Consider the following 21,529-nt stretch of genomic DNA (forward strand, 5'->3'; position numbering starts at 1 on the left):
TATTCAGGAGAATATTCATTCATGGATTTTTTTTGTTTTGCTGATACCTGATCCTTAGTGGATTTTGCCATGAGACAGAAGGCAATTGGTTCGTCATGGCTGGAAGCATCTTCATCAGTATCTAATTCGAGTGAATTGTCTGATGATTCATTGGCAATGAAGGCATTGCTCCTTCCTATCCTTCTATGAAGCTCTTCATCATCTGATTCTGATTCGGGTGTATCATCTTCGGAATCCATCCTCATTCAGTATAAACTCTATTCAACTCAGATATTTTCTTCATGTTTGATTCGATAGTAGCTTTGGCATGTACATCAGTGACAGGTCTCGTCAAAGAGGATGATGGAGATTCATTTTTCTTCGGGAGCTTAGTATGACGATCCGTTTGAGCAAATCCATTGCAATGAAGATATTTCCATCTATTGCTTGGTGTTTCCCAGCACGGGTAAACAGCTAGGTGACCGAACTTTTTGCACTTGAAGCACTTCATTTCTTTTGGGGGTAACTTTCTTGAGGATTGAGGCAAGTAAAATTTGTCATCATTTGTGAGGCATAGACTTTGTCTTCTGAGATCACTTAGCCTTTTTGTGAGCATGTCAAGTTCCCTTGTGATAGTGTGTTGATTTTCTACTTCTTCCTCTTCTTGTGAGCTGCCATAGTGAGAAAGGATTTCCCCTTTACCTTCTGAAGAAGATTCTTGATTTGCATTTTCAAGCTCCATCTTTTCTTCATGAATGGACAACAACGTCATGATCTCAACATAGTGAAGTTCTTCGTAGTCTGGTCTTTGCTTGATTTTAGCTATGATGGGATCGAAGGTTTCATCAAGATCACTCAAAAGCTTGTTGACTACATCTCTATCAGTGATATCAGTTACTCCATGTTGACGAAGTCTTTCGAAAATGATTGTCAATCGATCAGTGAGTTCCATATCACTTTCCTTGCGCGGACTTCTGAAACCTGTAATCATGGCACGAAGCATTTGAGAGTGGGGATCCATTCTTGCAATGAACTGTTCATGTGCATTTTTTATGGCATCCCAGAGTAGCTTCGTAGTGTCGATCTTTTGGAATGGAAGGAAAATGTCTTCTAAAAGATTGCTACATATGATATCTTTTGCTTGAGCATTTAGTTGCAGATTAGCTTGGTCATTGGAAGTGGGATCATCAGGTTGCTGAATTGTGTATCCATTTTCCCCAATATCCCACAAGTCAGTGTTGATGGCTTGAATTCTGATTCTCATTCTTTCTTTCTAGTAAACATAATCATCTCAATCGAAGATAGGAAATCTTTCAGAGTACGACGATCTACCTACATACGACATACTAAAAAATCCAAAGAAGTTAGACCTTTCATAAAGAGAGACATGGAGTACCTGCTCTGGTACCAATTGCTAGGACCGAGAATATATCGACCAGAGGGGGTGAATGGGAGATTCAAAATTTCTTCCGAAAGTTTTGAACTGATCCGAAACACAGCAGCGGAAATAAGGTTCAGTAGATATGAAATCAATCAAGCATACTACTGTGGAAAAAAGGCTTCGATGTAAGATGAAATAATGGTTCAAGCATAGTATACAAACAGGCTTGATGATAACAATGGTAATGTAATATGCCAATAGATATAATATCATGACAGAGAGCAAGAAATAAACTGCGATGGATAACTACGAGAAATAGCTACAATGAGGCAATTGATCACAACACAGACGATGATGAGAACTAAGATAGTAGTGTCACAGAATGAAGAAGGTGCAACACTGTGGGCATCGAACAATAGCTGACCGAAATGACAAAATAAATAAGTGTGAATGATATGCAACAGAGTATGAATGATCAGCTAAACTATTGTCACAGAGCACGAATGAAAACTGCTGAAAGTATTGCAGTGAAGTAAATAGAACCAGAGGTGCTCGATGGTGACAAAGAGATTTGGTAGACCAGTTCACCCTTCTGCCAAAGGGCTATGTTTGGTTGGAGGGGCTGTGACTTAACACGGAAGATAAACTCTCTTCACCCTATTCTCCTTCAACTCGAAGCTGGTCAGACTCCAGTTGATGTCGCTCATGGTAGGTACTTGTCGGCGATCTCCAAACCTTCGGCCGACCTTCGCAAACCACAACCACTCTTGGTTGATGAAGATCTAGCTCGATGAAGACAACAACTCTTCAACACTCGAGCCGAGACCTATTTGTCTAGAGAGTGCGCAGCTCTGAAGAGTAATAGGTACAAGAACTCTAACTCAGGACTACTGTGATGCTAAATCGCTGTCTATGTTTGGGCTCTTGATTTTCTCTCGGTGGATCATAAACTCAAATCACTCGGAGTGGGATTGATCAAATCAATCTTCTAAGATATCTCAAATAGAGCAGCCAATGGATAATGTTGGAGAGGGGTGGCTATTTATAGCCGCAGCCTTTTCTGAAGGGAAATGACCAAATTGGACATGTGGAGCAGCCAATGGCCGAACGACACAAGTCCAACGGTCGGAAATTTGAGCACAACGATAACATTACTTGCGAAGCAAGTAATGCCAACTCCCCAGTTTGAAAGATAACTCCTGCAGCATGAAGAAAAACGTCTACTGTTGCTAGGTAATCATTGGGAGCATAAAGAGATTTCTCTCGCATCTTTCATAGGTTTTGGGCTAAGCATCACAGCAGATCTAAGCTTCGAGAACCTATACCCCTCTTAATAGTATGGAGGTACTATGACTCAAATAAATGAAAGAAGAATAACAAAATGAATACTACATCTTCAGTTTGTCTTCGACTTCCATTCGCTGCAGTCAATTTCTTCGGACGACAATACCGAACCAAATGCTTCGCTTCAGCAGTAAACTTTCGAGGGGTTAATTTCTTCACATCAGTCTTCTCGTCTTCATGACTTCAATATATATAGCTCATTCTTCTTGGCAGTGCAGATATACTTTGGCGAAGTTCCTCGAACTTAGCAACAGAGACAACATTCTCTTTGGTTCTGTATGGACTATTTCTCTCTGTATGCACTAGCACACAAATCATTCCATACTTGTTTCTGTCAAGAATCTTCAAAACACAGGTTGGCAGATATTGCAGCAACACACGCCATCTACGCACGTACTAGCTTTTTTAATAGTACTATACATAATTTGGCAATGAGAGCTCTATATATGTACCACCTTTTTTTCCTTAATTTCATATTGTTAGTTTTGCTCCATGGCGCAATCCAGTGATACTACTACTGTACAAAAGTACATTTAAAAGGCGGGGGCGGGGCTGTCTCCCCTGGTCGGTTTGACAGAGAGGCGAGGGTATTTGTGATTTGATGGCTCATTACAGATGGATGGTGGGCCTTGTGATTTGAATGCTCGCATAATTGTTGCCGACAACCTGAGGAGGAGCAAAGAACTGTGCGGTATACTCTAGTTTCCCACTTGAGTACTAGTACGAGGAGGAGCATGAAACACGGCAGCCCAGTGTCATATGGCGATAAAAAATGATCTAATTTGCTAGTCATCGATCCCACGGCACCTCTCATCATTAGAATTATTCTATTCGTGCCTCAAAGAGAACGTGACACATGCAACGAAACACCCGAAGCAAAAGAAGAAACACATGAGCAAAAGAAGAAGGAGGATTCCCCCTCCCCCAAAAGAAGGAAGACACAGACACAAGTCTGGGGCGCTGCTCTCTACTTCATGAAGGGTTGTTGGCCGCGGAGTCCTAATTGCTTCTTCATCGCCTCCACGAACTTCATCTCCCCACACCGTTGCTCCGCCATATTCTTCATTCTATCCATGGCGCAGGATTTCTCGAGGCGAGAGTTCATCATCTCTTCTGTCGGATTCAGGGCTCCGCAGACCCAAGAAGGTTCAAACTCTGGGGCATGTGCGAAGATCTCAACTTCTCTATTCTGAAGCTCGTCACCCTACAGCCTAGCCTCGCCGAATTCGCATGAGCGGGGAGAAAGATGAACACGGCAGTTTATCTAGGTTCGGGCCACCTTGCGGTGTAAAACCCTACTCCTGCTTTGTAGTGGATTAGCCTCACGATGGGCTGAGGATGAACAAGTACAGTGTATGAACAGCCTCGTGAGGCTATGGTCGTGAGGGTGGAAAGTATCTGATCTCTCCCCCCTCCATGGTGGTGGCTAGCCTATCTTTATAGTGGCCTTGGTCCTCTTCCCTCAAAACTTAGGTGGGAAGGGATCCCACAACGACCAGTTTGAAGGTTGACAAGAAGTACATCTAATCCTGATGAAAGGTTTTCTTCGTCTGCAAAGCTTTTGGTTGTGGCGCAGCGGTGGGCTCGGTGATGGCATCCGTCCTGCCGAGCTCGTGGTCTTGGTCTTGTAGCACCGGAATCGAAACCTTTGGGGGATTCCTCGGGAACCCGCGCTCATCCTTGCTCCCTTAGCACCGAAAGGGAAACTGCCTCGTCTGCGCTGGCTGGCGCCCTCCTGGCCATGGTCGTCATGGCGCAAATCATCGCAGCCTTGTGAGGCTGGGTACGTGCATACAAATCTCCGCTCCTCGGGAGGCCGCCTGGGGAGGCAGCCCCCTTCAGAGGTCTCGGTGTCATCCGCCTCGCGAGGGCCCTGGCCTCACGAGAGTCTTGTCTTGGTAGCCTTGCAGATGGGCCGTACCAGGCTGTCGAGGGAGCCACGTTGTGGGCCATAGGAAGGCATGTCTGGGTACCCTAGTTCCCAGAACACCGACAGTAGCCCCCGGGCCCAAGGCGTGCCCGAGATGGCTTCCAGGTGAAGCCAAAGGGAAAGGTCGAAACTTCGTGGGCCGTAACGCCTGTGGGCCAGGGTTGATGCGTGGCGCTTGATGGGACACAGGCGCCTCCGCTCCCCAACGTCTCGGCAACCGCTCCGAACTGACAGCAGCCTGGTGCATGTAGCAAGGGCATTATCACTCAGATCATGGAGGGGAGCCGGTTATACTTCTTCCACCTATAAAAGGGTGAGGGGGCGGAGCCCCCTAGACCATCTTCATCTTCTCGCCTCCCCATTCTCCTATCTCTGCCACATCCTCCACCTCACCAAAGCAACCATGGCGGCAGTAAGGAGGTTCTCAGCCGAAGAGAAGGGAAAGTCTCCTTAGGTGGATCCGGAGGCGCCGCCACGCAAGAGAGGGCACGACCGTCCCCGCAAATCGGCGACTGCACTGGCGACGTCATCACGGGGGTGCGGGCATCCGCCCTTGACGGCTTGCAACAGGTCCAACAGCCGGGAGAGGGCCCCCCACGGGGGCGGTCGCGGGGGGCGTAGTAGTCGCAACCAAGGGGCAAGGCGTGCCGTGGCCACCTGGCCACCGCGCCCGCACGCCCGCTCGAGCGACATAGCCTCCGAGTTCGTCGTGCGGGTGGAGGGCCCTCCGGGAACCTAACTTCTGCTTCCAAGCTCCTTCGCGGAGAAGCTACCAGCAGCGGGACCCGTTGGGCTGCTGCTGTAGGCTGACGGCTGCTGCAACAGGTCTTCATGGGTGGAGGTCGAGGTTACCTCCATCGTCCATGTGTTCCTTACCGGCGGATGGCAGTCATTTTCTCGCGCCCGTGGTCTGAAGGGGAGGCGTACCCACCACTTTATATATGACGGGGCGGCAACGCTCTTTGTCAGGGTCTTTGGGGAGGACGGCAGCTGCCTGGGGTGCTGTTGAGAAGGCGATGATGACAGTGACCACCATTTGGACGACGACGACCAGCGCGGTGGCGGCGTCCTCAGCGGTGGACTTGCCCTTGGCCGCTGCACCTCCAGTAGCAGCGGTGTCCTCAGCGGTGAACTTGCCCTTGGCTGCTGCACCTCCAGTAGCAGCGATGCCCCCTCCCGGGGAAGCTCGAGCGATGATGACTACAACGAGCCGCCCCGTAGCCGCGCCCGGACAGGGGAAGGCAGCAAGCCGCCACACCATCTTGCCTCCACTCATGAGGACGCCAAGCCACCTCACCACCGCGCCCCTATCAAGCAGGAGGGGGACTTCGACTAACCGTGGGTGGTGGCGAAGCCAAGCCTAAGGAGCAGCGGTCCTCGACGGACCGCTTCTTTTGCTTTTTGTTTTTTATTTCCTGCATCAACAGTTGCGAAGAGCCCTGCGGGGGCGTGTAATGAACTGCGGCGCTTGCGCCTTTATATTAGTGTTTCTTGCTTATACTCTAGCATTATATTGCCATTAATTGAAAGGTTCCTGTCTGGCGTGAATAGAATATATAACTTAGCTTGGTGAGCTTGTGGCCCTTGGCGGGTTCTGCATCGTGGGGACGCGCTGCTCCGGAGCTTCTTCTGGTGATGGTGCAGTCAGAGTGCTGGAGCGGCCTAAGGAGGCCCCCCTAACAAGCTCCGTAGCCTTGGATGGCATGCTGCCCATGAGGCCTCCGGGGGACTCACCAGGGTCCAGAGCATCCGGGGATGTCTTCGCCAAGCCCCAAACCCCGTGAGGCGCCGGGATACAATTCACCTAGGGGTCCTTAGCGGTGAGCCAAACTGTGACTGTCGATCACCCTGGGTCTGGATTCCCAGAGCGAGGGCTGACCATCGTTAGCGCGCTGGGGCGCGATGCCCGACAGGGCCAGGAGGTGAGCACTCCTGAGGCCGGGGGGCCAATGGCTCGCTCGAGAGCTTCATGCGAGGATTCGGTTGCCAAGGTCTTGGCGAGGTGCACGCATGAGCAGCCCTATTGCTGGCGCAGCCTAGGCCGGTTCAAGCGTATACACTGTGCCCAGCCCCCGCTCGCGGGACGCGATGGAGGGAGCCACGGGCAGCTGGCAAACTTCTCAAAGTCGTAACTCAAGAGAGGAAGCACTGCTAGAAGAAGAAAGAAAAGGAAATTCCCCCGTTCTCGAATAAAGATGCGAGAACTGCAAGTTTCATTCCAAGAAGTGGCAAATGGGTTACAAGAGCAAGCAAAAGAATAACTGCGTCCAACGCCTACACTAGTCTTCTAGTCTTCCAGCTAGCGCGGAGCATGGGGCCTCCCCTAGGCATGGGCATAGTCGCTGATTGACCGTATCGTCCGCCAGCGCGGAGCATGGGGCTTCCACTTGGGCGTGGGTGGGAGCCCCCGTGAGGCCCAGGGGCGGCACTCAGGAGACTCCAGGTTGTGTACATCCCCACTAATTATTATGTGAGTGTCACGGGTAGAACCTTCGGAGGTGATGAATGTTCCAAGCATTCAGGATGGGGACCCCGTCCTGCATCTGCAAGCATAAGACGCCTGGCCTGGAGACGTGGGCGACCCTGAACGGGCCCTCTTTAAGTGCATCTAGTGCCCCTTAGTGATTTTAGTGTATTGAAGACTTATAGGTTAAGGGACTAATGCGTTTGTGAGTGTACACAGGTCTATAAGTCTATGAGGAGTTTGATATTTACAGAGAAAGTGGACCCCTAAAAATGGATGTCTTCAACTGAAGACTCTGGATTTCTGACGACTTTCTAAAGACTTTGGATATGAAGAAATTGGTGTGACCATGATGACTTGATATTCACGCGAGGAACATGAATCGTGAAGACTTTTGTTTTCGTAGTTTCATTTTCTCTTTCTTGAGTCAGGAAACACCATACTGTTAAAGGGGGTCTAGGAAAAACTAAGGAAAAATTTCCATGTGATGCTCAACTCAAAATCCTACATATACCAATCCCTTCGAGTGAAGCCATTGGAAATCTCATACAGTTCAGTCAATTTCTTCAGTGACAGAGACGAAGTTCTTCTGGTCTGTGAGGAACTTGTTCTAACTGAGGAGTTAGGAATTCGCCAGTGCGGATCACCTACAAGTGAGGAATATGATAGCCCTGAGGAATTTCAACCTCGCATTTCCGGCCGTTGTTGTGCTATGCGCCAGCTGTCCCAAAATATCTACCCACCTAACGGTCATATCATTGAAGGGAATTTATGTCTTATCATGTCGGGCTGCTCCCTAGGCTATAAAAAGCCACCCCCTACAACCCCTAGCTGGTTGGCTGCTCTGAGAAAAACTAACACTTGTCATTGAGAGCATCCCATCCTCCAGGACTTTGAGCGAAAATCATCAAGTGAGGAAAACCCAAACCCAAACACCTACAAACCCAAAGTGATTGAACATCACTGAAGAGATTGATCCTGCGTGGATCCGACGCTTGTTACCTTTTAAGGATGTGCCTCTTCCAGACGGTTAAGCATCATGGTCTATAGCATCCAAGAGGAAATTGTGGATCGTTGAGTGACCGAGTTTGTGAAGGTTTGGAAGTCACCTGAAGACTTACCAAGAGTGATTGGGCAAGGTCTGTGTGACCTTAGCTCAAGGAGAATACGGTGAGGACTGTGTGTCCTCAGGTTTAAATACCTAGCTGCTCCAACCAGACGTACAACTGTCACAACAGTTGGAACTGGTCTAGCAAATCATTGTCTTCACCAAGCTAACTGGTTCTATTTCCTCAACCCTTCCAGTTCCTCATTACTGCGTTGTGTGCTTGTTCATATCTATTTGAAGACTTTAACTGAAGACTTTATCAATTTCCTTAGTTCAATTTCTTCAGTCTGTTTGTCTTCATCCTGCTTTATCCTGTGCTTACGCTTTCTGTACTCTGTGTCTGTTTTCTTTTCATGATGATGTCCATGCTTATGTTATGTCATGTATGCATCTGAGTACATATTCCGCTGCAAGTAGTTCTTCGCTTAGGAATTTCCTCACCCTGAAATTCCTCAGTGAAGAATTCATAAAAATCGCTTATTCACTCCCCCTCTAGTCGATTAACGCACTTTCAATTGGTATCAGAGCAAGGTACTCCCTTGTTCTGTGTGATTTTGGTTTAATCGCCTGGAGTTTTAGATATGTCGACCGCAGGTATGATGAAGTTCTCTGCTGGGTGTCCTACCTTCGATCGGACGGACTACCCCTACTGGAAGAATAAGATGCGCATGCATCTTGAGGCAATTGATAACGATCTCTGGTATGTTGTGGAGAATGGTGTCCCCTCTGTCACCCCTACCATCAACGCTTATGACGTGAAGAGATTCAAGCAACTCGACTCACAAGCGAAGAACATCACATGTGGCCATTTGAGCAAAGGGCAGTATGGTAGAGTGAGTGCTTTGGAGACAGCTAAGCTTATCTGGGATAGGCTGTCCAAGGACAATGAAGGAGTCTCAACACATCGTGACTCTCGAGTTGACGTTCTTTGCAATCTCTTCAACCGCTTCAAAAGACTCGACAATGAAAATGTTCAACAAACCTTCGATCACCTCACTGACATCTCAAATGAGCTTCAAGCACTTCGTGCCACTGACATCACCGACCATGAGGTGGTGAACAAATTGCTGAGATCGCTTGATTCCTCATTTGATAATCTGGCATTGATGACACAAGAACCTGGAGACTATAAGTCACTTGATCCCGCTGATATCCTCAAGAGGCTAAACACTCATGAGTTCCAGCTTGCTGAGAAGAGAGATCTCTATGGACCGAGCTATGGCAGATCACGTGCTCTGAAGGCCAATGCGGTGTCTAAATCTGAAGGTGAAGATTCTGGCAGCAGCCTTGGTGATCCTGAAGAACTGAGCCAGGAGCTAGCAATGCTCGTGAAGAAATTCCAGAAGTTCTCAAGACGTGGTCGCTTCGGAAAATCCTCAAGAAGTGATGATTCCACATCCCGTGACTACAAAAAGAGACTGTGCCACAAATGCAAGAAACCCGGACACTATATTCAAGACTGTCCTTAGTGGGAAAAGGAATCAAAGAAGAAGAAATGCAAGGATTACAGTTCTGATGACTCAAAGAAGAAGAAGAAATCTTCAAAGTCCTCATCATCAAAATCCTCGAAGTCCTCATCTCACAAGAAGAGCAGCTCCAAGAAGGCTCATGCATTCATTGGCAAGGAAATGGACTCTGAGGCTGAGTCTGAGGAACATGAGGAAGAGGAGGCATCTAAGGAGTCAGAATCTGGTGTGGTGAGCCTAGCCCTCGCTACTGTGTTCGTCAGCAAGTCCATCTTCAACATTGAAGAAAATGGCTTCCACAACAAGGCTGATGACGACGATGATGACTACGCTCCCACCTATTGCTTCATGGCAAAGGGTGCCAAGGTACTCAAATATCCCTCCTCTGAATCAAGTGAGGATGAATCTGATGAAATCCTCAAGCCTAGCTACTCTAAACTTGCTAAGATTGTAGTGAAACAATAAAATGCTTTTGAAAAGGTTCAAAATATGCTAGATAAAAGTGATGATATGTTGGGTGAAGAAATGGACCGCACCAAAACTTTGACTGAAAATATTTAGAAACTTCAGTCCAAGTTTGACAATCTTCAGAATCATCATAACACTCTCTTATCTGCTCATGAGAAACTTTCTTATGAATTTCTTCAAAGAAAGCAAGATCTTGAGAGCTAAGGGTGAGTTATGAAGATCTTCAGAAGGAGCATGATTCATTACTTTCTTAACAAATCATCACTGCTCTGGAAGAATTCATTCCTCCATGTTTGAAGTGCATTGAACCTGAATCTGCTAACTCTTCACATGAAAGTTCAAATGCTTCTATTGCTGAAAATTCTTCACCTGTCTCTGCTATCACTAATTCCTCATCTGAGGATATTGCTAGTATCACTGACAATGCAGGGCTGAAGGAATTGTATATGACAGGCATGTACAAAAGCCTCAAAGGGCATCAGGCTCTTTGTGATGTGCTTAAAAAACAGATCCTCAACAGGAACCCTAGGAAAGAGGGTATTGCCTTTGAGAGGAAACTCAATGCTGATGGAACATACTAGAAGCCTGAGCAGTATCCCAAAACCTCATGGGTTGCTGCAAAGGGACCTCCAGTAGATCCATCTACTTTATCTGGCTTTACATGTGAATCTTCTCATTCTTCTGATAAGTCATTTGACTCCAACTATAAGCTGTTCAAAATCAGAATGGTGAAGTATTAGCTAGATATGTTGGCACTAACTGCAGGAACGGTTTTGAGGGAGTCCTGGACTAAGGGGTCCTCGGGGTGTCCGGCTTGTTAGCCATGGGCCGGACTGATGAGCTGTGAAGATACGAAGATCGAAGACTGCACCCGTGGCCGGATGGGACTCTCCTTGGAGTGGAAGGCAAGCTTGGCGACCAAATATGTAGATTCTTTTTCTTTGTAACCGACCTTGTGTAACCCTAGATCCTCCTGGTGCGTATATAAACCGGAGGACTTAGTCCGGAAAGGACAGATACTCATTACCATAGTCATACAGGCTAGACTTCTAGGGTTTAGCCATTACGATCTCGTGGTAGATCAACTCTTGTAATACTCATAACCATCAAGAACAATCAAGCAGGAACTAGGGTATTACCTCCATAGAGAGGGCCCAAACCTTGGTAAATATCATGTCCCCTTTCTCCTGTTACCATCGACCTTAGACGCACAGTTCGGGACACCTACCCGAGATCCGCCGATTTTGACACCGACATTGGCGCTTTCATTGAGAGTTCCACTGTGTCGTCCCCAAAAGGTTCGATGGCCCCTTCAATCGTTAACAATGACACTGTCCAAGGAGAAACCTTCCTCCCTAGACAGATCTTCGTGTTCGGCGGCTTCGCACTGCGGGCCAACTCGTTTGGCCACCTGGAGTAGATCGATAGCTACGCCCCTGGCCATCAAGTCAGATTTAGGAGCTTGAATTACGTTGTGGACATCCGTGGAGATTTGATCTTCGCAGGATTCGAGACCACGGTGACCGCTCCTGGTCACCTTGACAGACATGACCTAAATATGTCGTCATACCGCATCCAGGAGATAGCTCCTGTAACCACTCTAGCTTTAGATCCAGAACACACTGCGGCATTCTAGGATTGGAGGCTCGACCCCACCACGGAGGCCACAGACTCCTCAGTGTTGGAGCCGCAGATGGACTTAACCTCACACAATACTCGCGTCACCGGAGCTCCGGACTCTTCTTCGGGTATAAGTTCCGAACCGCGTGAGTCCGCGGATGCCGAACTTGATCGCTTGTCGATTTTCGAGTTCAGCGCCGCAGACATCTTCCAGCACTCGCCCTTGGGCGATCTACTGATCTCGTTAAAAAACTTGTCCTTGGTGGAGGACTCACAGCCGAATTATGGCTGATGATGAAGGAGAATTTCGCTTCCCACCCACCACCCACTTCGTAGCCACTGTCGAAGATTTAACCGACGCGCTTGACTATGACTCCGAAGACATCGACGGTATGGACGACGATGCCGGAGACGAGGAGGCCCAAAACCCGCCGTTCACCGGATGATGGACGGCCACTTCCTCATACGAGGTCTACATGGTAGATACACCAAACAATAGTTGTGGTGATGACAAGGAAAACCCCACAAAGGAGGACCCTCCTAAAACACAACCAAAGCGCCGGCATCAGCGGCGCCGCTCTTAATCCCGTCGCAACAGGGACAACAACACCGGCACAGGAGACGATAACACTCCGGATGGTGCCGAAGACACAGAAGAACCCGATGAACAAACTGCTGAACAAGACCATCGGAAGATGGGAAAGTCAGCCCTGACGAACAGGCAATGGAAGAAGACTCGGAGGATGGTAGTTACCATCCACCCTCCGAGGAGGAGGCAAGCCTCGGCAATGACGAATTCATCGTGCCTGAGGAGCCTCTGGAGCAGGAGCACCTTAAGTGCCAGCTAATAGCCACTGCAAGGAGCCTAAAGAAGAAACAGCAGCAGCTTCAAGCTGACCAAGATCTGCTCGTCGACAGATGTACTGATGTCCTGGCAGCCGAAGAATACGGCCTCAGACGCCCAGCCAAGAGTTACCCACATCGAAGGCTGCTACCCGAGTTTGATGAAGAGGCGCCGGAGGTCATACCTCCCTCGCGTAATGCGGCTGATCGACCACCACGCGGCCGGGACAGTACAGCGGACCGGCCACCACGTGGTCGGGATAGAGCGTTAGCTCAGGCCGAACAGCAGCCCGCCCCACTGCCTCGTAAAAATAGAGACGAAATAGCTGGGGTCGCACATATGACCTCCGGCAGACCCTGGATAGTAGAACAAGACATACCTGATCGATTTACGGATCGCGAGGACGTCCCTCGACACGTGATGATGGCTACCTATTCGGACGTGACAAACCTAGTCACACCCGAGCCGATAACCGCAGACGAACTCCATCGGAGCTACGGCGCAATGTGGCCAGATATAGAGGCGCCATACACCCTCTCTGCTTCACCGATGAAGTATTGGACCACGAATTCCTCGAAGGGTTCAAGCCCGTGAATATTGAATCATACGACGGGACAACTGATCCCGCGGTATGGATCGAGGACTTTATCCTCCACATCCACATGGCCCAGGGAGATGACCTCCACGCTATCAAGTACCTCCCGCTAAAGCTTAAAGGACCAGCTCGGCACTGGTTAAACAGCCTGCCTGAAAATTCTATTGGCAGCTGGGAGGACTTGGAAGAGGCCTTCCTCGATAACTTCCAAGGTACATATGTCCAGCCGCCAGACGCCGATGACTTAAGCCACATAGTTCAACAGCCTGGGGAGTCCGCCAGAAAGTTCTGGACTAGGTTCCTAACTAAAAAAGAACCAGATCATCGACTGTCCGGATGCCGAAGCCCTAGCGGACTTTAAACACAGTGTCACAGCCCCAGATCGGCCCTTGCTTGATTTCTCTTGCATCCATGCATCATGTTTAAATTCAAATGAAATTTGAATTGAGGAATTTTCAAAGCCTCAGAAACCTTTTAAAAATGATCAACATTAAAATCTTCTCAAAGAAGCCCAAGAAAATGTTCCTGTTAAACCGTGAAAAATATTGGCAAGAACGAAATTCAAACCAATATTTTTGGAATCACAGAAATATTTATTTTGGGCCTTTTTGAATTAAATCAATGACATATTTGGGTTGGATTTATTTTTGTTTCATAAGAAATAAAGTTCATATATTTTTGTGAGTTGCCTGTGACCTTGGACTAGTTTCTGAGCTCACATAACAATTTACAGAAAGTTTAGAAAATGATTTGATGTTTTAAATCAAGTCAAAACAAATAGCAGAAAAATTAGAAAAGAGAAATAAAAGTCAGAGAGGAGGGAAAAGTTACCTGGACCTACCTACTGTGCAGCCCAGCCCACCTCCTCCTCCCCTGTCGTCTTCCTCCCCCTGCCAGGAGGACGGCGCGTGCCCGACGCGCGCACGCACGCGCCCCGGCCACCTCCTGCTTCCTGCCGCTTCCCCCTCGTCGCCCTGGGCCTCCCTCGCGACGCCACGCAGCCCCGACCGCTCTCTCCTCTCTCTCACTTTCCCCTCTGGCCCTCTCTCCCGCAAAAAACAGAGCGCCACCGAGCGAGCTCGCCGACGCCGATCGCCGTACCCGCGGGCACCGCCACCACCTCGCCTCTCCGAGCTGTCCAAGAGCTCTGCCTCATCTGCTTCTTCCTCCTCGACGATCCTTCCGGCCTCGGACGCGCTGCTTCATCGCCACCGTCGCCGTTTCCGTCACCGGCCACCGAGGCTCCTCGTCGGTCGATTCGCCGCCTCCAGAGCGTCCCCGAGCCTGCTGACCGCCCCCTCGAACCCGCTGTGAGCTCCTGCTCCTCCCCCTTTCTCACCCCTCCATTCTCGCCCGTTAGCCTCCGCCCCCGCGAAACCGAGCTCCGACCATCGCCATGGCCAGCGAGCCCCGCGCTCCCGAGCTCCTCCGCTCGCCCCAGTAGCACCCGCCTGCTAACCATGCTCTAAGGAGCCGAACGCATGCACCAGTTCCTTCTCCCATGCACCGCAGTGTCGTCCTCACCGATGCCCGAACTCCGGCCGCCGCCTTGCTCGCCGCCGGTGCTGCTCCCGGCCACCCCGCTGCCTCCCGTCCGGTCCTTTGGATGCGGACGAGCAAGAGCTACTCCCCGGTGCCCTTAGCTCACCAAACCACCACCCGTAGCTCAAATCCGAGCCGAGCCGCCGTCGTTTTGGTCGCCGCCGGCAAGGCTCCGGCGACCGATGACGTGGCACCGTCATTAGCGCCTATCTAACCCCCCTAGAGTCACTGACAGTGGGCCCCGCCGAGCTAATTATTTTTAGTTAGGATTTAATAAGCCACATAATTAGCACTGTTACACTGACAGGCAGGTCCCACGGGTCAGGTTTGACCCTGGCCAGCCCGTTGACTCGCTGATGCAGTGATGACGTCAGGCTGACACAGTAAAGCATTATCTGGATTTAAGTTTATTCAGGAAATTCCAGAAAATAGTATAAACTTCTAAAAATCATATAAAATCAACCGTAGCTCAGAATGAAATAATTTATATATGAAAAATTATCAGAAAAATGCAATCTATCCATCTGTATCATTTTCATGCATGTCAAACTAAGTTATACCTGCTGTATAGGTGAAAACATGATAATGCACTATTTGAATTCATAGTTTGAATTTGAATTTGAACCTTGAGTTCAAATCAACCCAAACCTTTCTGCTGCTAGTTGCATTAGGCCAAATCACGTCATATTGCCATGTCATAATCATGCATCATAATTTCTGCATTGCATTGATTGTGTTCTTCCTTGTTTGCCGGTGATTGCCCCCTCTCGATAGCCGTGATTCCGACGACGTGATCGATGACACCGATGAAGAACTATAATATCTTCAGAAGTGCCAGGCAAGCAAAACCCCCTTGTTCATTCCGATACAATGCCACCCTCTCGCTCCTGCTCTCTTTTACTGCATTAGGACAACAACAATTCAACTGTTACATGCTGCGGTAGTTGAACCCCTTATCCTCTGCATGACCTGTCATTGCCACAGTAAATAGATGAAACCCACTAGCATGAGTAGGAGTTGTTTGAGCCCTGATGTGCCTACTCATTCATGCTTGTTTGTCATGCCTGCTACTGCTTAGAGTTGAGTCGGGTCTGATTCATCGGGAATGAATTGGAATGGTGATGAACATGTCCTACTGTGTGTGAGCTAAGAGTGTGAACACGATTTGGTAAAGGTAGCGGTGAGAGGCCATGTAGGAGTACATGGTGGGTTGTTTCATTGAAGCCGTCCTCAGGAACTGAGTTCTGTGTTTGTGATCCATGATACAGTTACTACCACGCATTGGGCCCGAAACCAATGGACCCTCTCGGCTTCTTAATCACCCTTGTCCTCTGTCCAGGAGTTGCAAGTAGTTTCTGGTGTTTGTAGTATGCTGGAGGCCGTGGACAACGCTGACCGAGGGGTGGGCTGTGATGCGGTAGGCACGTGGCACGGTGTACCGGGCGCCCGTTTGGTGTCTCGGGAACCCTGCACACATCGTTCGGGGCCGTATGTGGAAACCTCGGCCGGACTCCCTGCGGATGGAACCTGAATAGGCGATAAACCTGGACTAGAGACTTGAGTGTTTAGGTAGGCTGTGGCCGACTCCCTCGCCAGGCTTCCGCTTGAAGGTTGCCGAGGTACACGACGTGTACATGGTGGTAAGTGGCGGGAGCGTGTGTGACGAAGTACACCCCTGCAGGGTTAACATCATCTATTCGAATAGCCGTGTCCGCGGAAATGGACTTCTGGGTTGCCTATAACAGTTCATAGACAAGTGAAAGTGGATACTCTAAAATGCGCAAGATAAGCGTGAGTGCTATGGATGGCGTTCTCGTAGGGAGACGGGAGCGGATCCATAGTGGAGTATTGATATGGTGAATATGTGGACCCGTGTGCGCCACCTCAAAGAGTTACTTGCAGTCGTAGTTAGGATAGCCACCGAGTCAAAGCTGGCTTGCTGCAGTTAAACTCCACCACCCCCTTTGTTGATACCGATGCATATGTAGCTAGTTCTGATGTAAGTCTTGCTGGGTACATTTGTACTCACGTTTTCTTATTTTATGTTTTGCAGAGAAACGTCAGTCTCGCTAGTAGTCCCGTGTGGACTTCGACGTTTAGCTTGATACCTCAGCTACGATCTTGTGCCCTCGGCAGGATTTGGTAGATAGTCAGGCTTCTCAGCCTTTTTCATTTGTAGTTCTCTGTACTCAGACAAGTTAAGCTTCCGCATGTGCTTGTTGCTTGTATGCTCTGAATGTTGGTTCATGAGACCCCTGTTTGTAATATCTCGCTCTTCGGGGCCTAATGAATAAATACTCTGAGTCGTAGAATCTTGTTGTGATGCCATGTTGTATCTGCACATATCGAGCATATTGTGTGTATGATTGAAATGCTTGGTATGTGTGGGATCCGACAACCTAGTTGTTTATCCTTGGTAGCCTCTCTTATGGGGAAATGTAGTCTTGTGCTTCCATGAGCCATAGTAGTCCGCTACAGCCCGGTTCACCGGAGTCCTGCTAGCCCAGCACTACTGCTCCGGACCACTTGACTGGCCGGCATGTGATTCACTTCGTTCCTGTGTCTGTCCCTTCGGGGAAATGTCATGCGGTGACATCCGGAGTCCTGTTAGCCCAGTGCTACAGCCCGGATTCACACGCTGCTGACCGACACGTTCGATGTTGATTCATGTATGCCTGTCCCCATACGTTAGTGCCGCTTTGGGTTCACGACTAGCCATGTCGGCCCAGGTTCTCTGTCATATGGATGCCAGCGACACTGTCATATACGTGAGCCAAAAGGCGCAAACGGTCCCAGGCCATGGTAAGGCGACACCCGTGGGACTACCGTGCGTGAGGCCGCAAAGTGATATGAGGTGTTACAGGCTAGATCGGTGTGACTTAGAATCAGGGTCCCAACAGCGTTGGTATCAGAGCCTGACTGCCTGTAGGATTACCAAGCCAAACTGGTCGAAGTTGTGTCCAGAAATGCTTTAGTTATATAAGGGAATTGATTGTGGGAGGGAACGTAAGGCTCTTTTTACTCCTTTACCTTATGCCCTTCTAATCTGAGTCACCCTCTTCTCTTCTACGGGGATTAAGAACTAGGCCTTCTCATCTTTCTATCAGGATCACGTGTTACTAATCCGTAGACTCATAGGATTAATGGATTTAAGCCTTAGTTCAGTTCCTACTACTTACGTATGTTGACCATTGATCCCGGAAGTTTATATTGTGATGTTGAGTGGTCATGCCACTATTTTGCAGGATGTCTCAAGTATTTTTGTGCATTTACAGTCGTTATGCTATCCGAGTCATCCCAGGTTTCTAAACTATCTGATGCATTTGCAAAATCATCTCCCTCTGGTCGATGTTCCTTTAGGCCAGGTTAATCACACTAATCGTTGAGTTGAGGTACTCTGCTGCCTTGACATATATATCGGAGTTATTATTATGACCCTAGGTGTCTTAGAGGACCACTTAGTAATCTAGCAATGCCTTGTAACCCCAGTGTGATGATTCTGGCCATTATTCTCGAAAGCATCCCATGATGCCATTTAGTTAGTAGGCATTCTATTCCTGGGTTTGAACCCGAGATTCACTCCACTCACCTCCTGTTGATAGTATTTGCTAGCTCCCTTAAGATATTAGTAACCTTTGCGATAGTCCTCGAGGTCCGTGGTATTTCCTTCTTCCAAATACCATGAACCATTATGGCAGAAGTTCTTTTAACCAAAAGATCACAACCAGGGCGCTCTTGAGGAGTACTCCATTCATATTGTGACTCTGCCAGTCCTTCCTCCTCTGCATGGGTTATCTGGAAGAAATATGTTGAATTTGTTCGACATACTAATCCATGCATCCACAACTTAGAAAAACATATGTTCCTTTGGGTTGTCCCTCTTTAGTTATTTTCTGGCCCTCGTCTATCAATTGATAGTCAGGAGTAATTGTGCATTTGTGTTATCAATGCATATTATTCTTGTGGTCCGTCAAGCCATTCTATTCCGGAATGACTAGGAGAAACAAACTCCAGTACCTTATCCCTTTCTTGGATTGGTCAAAGTAGTTGTATTCCGCAGATCAAAATGCCAATCCAGCTTTTGTTCTGTTCTACCTCGGAGTATTACCCCCTTTATGTCAGAATTGTCATGAGAATTGCACCATCTCTCACGAATTCTTAACGCAGTGATACTTCTCGCCATCATTGCTCATTCCTCAGTTCCGTGTCGTCACGACCGGAATGCTGACAGGTGAACTATGATGTGTGAAATCAATACTCTGAGCAACTCGTTGCTTGGTAGTTAATGGCAATACTCTCATTCTTAGCATGCTGGTTATTGAATCATCATCCTAAGATTGATCGTGCTACCTAGTCCTTAATTTTGGTGCACTCTTCAATCAATGAGTTAGGATTTTTGTCAAACCCTTGCTCAGTTGATCATATCGTCTTGCCCTGAAAAGCAAGATCGTTCTCGAGCTTAGTAACATATCGGTGGTTCGTGATGTTCCGAATATCTTCTCGGATGTATTACCAGGTTGTCACCTGACCGCTATGTTGAGTTCGTGATCATGTTGGCTTTCCTCCAAACCACCCATTCTCCAAGAATCTGTGTTGGATACCCCTGAGCTAGTTGGTCAAGCTAAACAACAACTTGGAGAGTTGGAAGATAAAAACTTGTCTAACTTAGTTCATTTCCAAAGGGATATCTTGTGTTGTGTGTTGTAGAAAGATGATTTCTTCATCGATTGGTCCTCGTGATCAATTAATGGACCTATCATCTTAACCAAACTTTGATTTGAGTATGGGCTATCATCAAATCAAATCAGAAACAACGATGTTCGTAATGTTGTCTTACTCGTGGTTGATTCCTCGAGCATACACCATTACATCTTTTGGTCTGACCAATGCTATCACCGTGTTCACTTAATTGTGGAATTCCATCTATATGGAAGCCTAGATGGTTTGTTGTTGAGCCCATCGACAACATCCTTATCTCCTCCATGATTTGGTTGAACATCTAAGTTAGCGTTGGAAACTTTTGAAAGCATCTTCCTCGTGTTAGCTCATGAAGTTTATGTTTTGATGGAAGAAGTGACTTCCTCTAGTTCACGTGCATATGATGCAAGTTGCCGTCGTGAACTTGAGAAAGTTTGTTTCGCTTCCTATGGAATCATCCCAAGTCAGTCATGCATACGTGCGAAGTATTCTTTGGTCTGGAGACTTGCAACCTTCATTCTATATGAATCCCTAGCACACCAAGCCACTGATTGATTTGTTCAAGGAAAAGAAGTTCTTAAGTGCTATTCCTTAAGGACCCAATGGTACATGCGCATGACTTCGCTCTCCGCAATGATGGTTCCTAATCAGAACTCGGTAGTGTTTTATTCTAAGACTACTATGTGGTCATGATTATCTGGGACAGCGTGTTCACATGTTGTAGCAGAACCAGCTCATGTTTTGGAGCTTGCTATCGTAGTTCATCCCCTGAGAATCTCGCAACGTCATCTCGTTGATTTGTGTTGCAAACCTTCATTTTTCTTCCTAGACTCGATGAGTCTGGAATATCCTGCCACCAACTAGATCTGAATCTCGGGTAGATGTGATGGTTGGAACGTTTCCCAAGAGCTATAATATTGGTCTCTCGGTAACCGGTAGGGTGGATGTCGTGGCCAACACATCCAGCCGGAAGGCCTATTGTTGTAGTATCATGATTGAGAAAGTTGGCCACCTCCCCATAAGGATTTCTTAGAATTTATTCCGCTAGTTATTCCCTATGGATTCCTGCGCTCCCGAAGTCCGACCTACTACTTGATGTTCAAGATTCCAAACCACATCTAATGGGTTACGCTAGAACATCAAGGAGAACATTAGAAGCGGAGTGCTAAATGTCTCTCGGTCGATCATCCAGATTTTGCTCCCTTGGCTTCGCTAAGGTGAAATCTGAGAAAGTGTTGTCCTCCTTTGCACCTGCATCATCCATCACTATTCATCATGGTAGTATGTTGTGTTGCCAGGATCCTCGACACGGATATTGGTAAAACCTTGATGAATATGGAAATGCTCAAGTTCTTGAAGCACGCGCAAGCAAATCATCCCTTGCATTGTCTTCAACAAGGTAGTTCACATCATCCATTCTAGTCCGAGTATGCCATTCCTTCGAACTCCGCCAAACGATTGTTGTGATTTGCCTTAAGCTGGTATAAAGAGTTTCAATGGTCTCTATATCAAAAGTAATTCTTTTTGCCACTTAAGGTAATAATTCTACGAGTCACCTTCCCCAAGGTGCCCCGTTATCGAATCATGGCAATTTTCCTCGCTACTTTGAAACCTTCGTCAAATTGTTTCTCACGTCCCTCCTGATGCATGTTTTGCCTCTCAGCTCGAGAGATGTTTCAATGCCTCCCTCCATGAGTTGATCCTGAGTTGTTCGATATTTGAGAAGATCGATCCTTCTAGAGTTTTCCCCTTTCCTCTTGTTGTCTTGACGGTTGGAGCTCTCAGAGCAAGACATCGAGACAAAGATGGTGATCGAATCAACGTTCTTACGAAGTGCAACTTGGATCGTGAAGATCATGTTAGCTCGTACCCCCTCTGTCTTCTTACCTCATGTCTTGAATCTCGGGACGAGATTCTTGTTTAGTGGGGGTGAGCTGTCACAGCCCCAGATCAGCCCTTGCTTGATTTCTCTTGCATCCATGCATCAGACAGCTCACCCCTTGCTTGATTTCTCTTGCATCCATGCATCATGTTTAAATTCAAATGAAATTTGAATTGAGGAATTTTCAAAGCCTCAGAAACCTTTTAAA

Source organism: Aegilops tauschii, chromosome 2, assembly GCF_002575655.3.
Source record: "Aegilops tauschii subsp. strangulata cultivar AL8/78 chromosome 2, Aet v6.0, whole genome shotgun sequence".
Lineage (NCBI taxonomy): Eukaryota > Viridiplantae > Streptophyta > Magnoliopsida > Poales > Poaceae > Aegilops > Aegilops tauschii.